The sequence below is a fragment of the Magnolia sinica genome, chromosome 2 (genome assembly GCF_029962835.1).
Source record: "Magnolia sinica isolate HGM2019 chromosome 2, MsV1, whole genome shotgun sequence".
Classification (NCBI taxonomy): Eukaryota; Viridiplantae; Streptophyta; class Magnoliopsida; order Magnoliales; family Magnoliaceae; genus Magnolia; species Magnolia sinica.
Window position 1 is genome coordinate 110,913,448 of NC_080574.1, and position 2,150 is coordinate 110,915,597.

Here is a 2,150-nt window from a genome sequence, read left to right on the forward strand (position 1 = left end):
TCAAATCAGAGGGCAACGGTTTTAGGTCAAGCTTCGGCGGCTTGAGGTTAGACGGTAGAGGCACTACATCGGTTTATGGCAATTCTTCAAATTGTGGCCTCCACCGGTTAACTTCAAGTACCGGTGCAGTATCAAGCAAGGCACACGTCTCCCTAATCATGTCATCATCAAAATCATGGGAGTGGGCCAGGCACGTCTCCAGATTGTCGGAGGATAAAGTCAGCGGTGTCGTATCTTCCACGAAAGAGTCAATCATGTTAATGTCGTGGAAATCGTCATCATCCTCTGAGTTGCTGCCGTTATTGAAAAAAATGTTCGACTCCAATGTCAAATTTCCAAAAGACATAGTCATGATACCATTCCTGTAATTGATAATTGCATTTGATGTGGCAAGGAATGGGCGACCAAGAATGACGGGAATCTGAGTGCTCATGTTATTGATGGGTTCGGTGTCCAGGATGATAAAATCTACAGGGTAGTAAAATCTTTCGACTTGGACTAACACATCCTCAATTATCCCTCTTGGTACACGAACAGAGCGATCAGCAAGTTGTAGTGTGGTTAGGGTGGGTTTTAATTCACCCAAACCTAACTGTTTGTATACCGAGTAGGGAATCAAATTGACGCTCGCTCCTAAGTCAAGAAGTGCATGATCAATTCGATGGTTCCCGATTACACATGATATGGTTGGGCTACCGGGATCCTTGAATTTCTGTCGCACATCTTGCTTCAGGATGGTACTCACTTTCTCGGTCAAGAAGATTTTCTTTTGAATAATTTTTCATCTTTTGGTCGTGCATAAGTCTTTCAGGAATTTGGCATATGAAGGTATCTGTTTAACGACATCAAGTAGAGGAATGTTGACTTTCACCTGTTTCAACACCTCTAGGATATCCTGAGAGTTAGAGAGAGGTTTTGGTGAAACCAACCGTTGGGGGAATGGAGCAACTGGCTTCTCTAGAAGTTCTGGTTCTACTTTTTGTGGGGCATCACTGGATCCATCATTGTTGTCCTCTTCTGGTTCTTGAGGCTTTTCGGGCCTAACCGGAAGGGTTTTATCAATGATCTTCCCACTCCTAAGAGTGGTGATGGATTTAGCATGCCCCATCTGATTTAAAGAGCTGGGATCATTATTCTCGTACTGCGGTTTAGGATTGGGGAGAGGTTGTGCAGGAAGCATCCCCTTTTCTATAACCGTCATACGAGAATCTATCTTTTGCATAAAATCAGAATTCCTGGATTGGTCGAGCCGAGCTCTTGTATGAAATTTTGAACCGGTTCCTCTTGAGGTTTCACTTGATTTGGATTTTGATTGAAGAAACCTGGAGGGGTAGCCGTTTGTCCATTCCTCTAACTAAAGTTTGGATGATTTTTCCAGCCAGGATTGTGTGTATTGGAGTTAGGTCCAGTAAAAGGTCTTTGATAGTTATTTACGGCATTGGCTTGTTCATTCAATACTCCTCGAAAGGCAGGTATTGTAGGACAGTTTTCAGTTGTGTGAATGTTGCAATCACAGATGCCGCAAACAATTTCATTGACCTTATCCTTCTTTCCCTCTATGGCCTCAACTTTCCTTATGAACGTAGTCACTTTACACTTGAGATCATCCTCTTCTTTCAAGAGATATAATCCACCTTTCTCCTTTAATTGAGTCGGCCTAGACGTGGTGTTCGCCATTGGGTAATAATTCCATGATTGTGTTTTTTCAGCGAGACTATCGAGGTAATCCCATACCTCGTCAACATCTTTGTTGATGAACTCTCCATTACACATTGTCTCGACCATTTAGCGCATGGAAGATGTCAGTCCATCATAGAAAAAATTTGTAATGCGCCACGTTTCAAATCCGTGTTGTGTGCATGAACTGACCAAATCTTTGAACCTTTCCCAACATTGGAAGAATGTTTCATCTTCCTTTTGGGCAAAGTTCATGATTGCTTTTCTGAGGGTAATCGTTTTATGATGTGGGAAGAATTTTTTTATGAATCCCCTCTGCATGTCGTTCCATGTGCCAATGGATCTAGGACGCAGTGAATGTAACCACGTCTTAGCTTTCTCTTTTAAGGAAAAAGGAAAGAGTTTCAGCCTAATTGTATCCTCAGATACATTAGGAAAACATAATGTAGCTATAATCTCATCGAACTCTTTCA

General features: G+C 42.1%; 1 non-coding gene across 1 annotated transcript; it reads left to right on the plus strand.

The window, feature by feature from the left end:
- Positions 1-1,843: 1,843 nt before the first annotated feature.
- Positions 1,844-1,950, plus strand: LOC131238225 (small nucleolar RNA R71). The gene has a single exon (XR_009167633.1). It is a non-coding gene; the product is annotated as a small nucleolar RNA R71 (small nucleolar RNA).
- Positions 1,951-2,150: the final 200 nt, after the last annotated feature.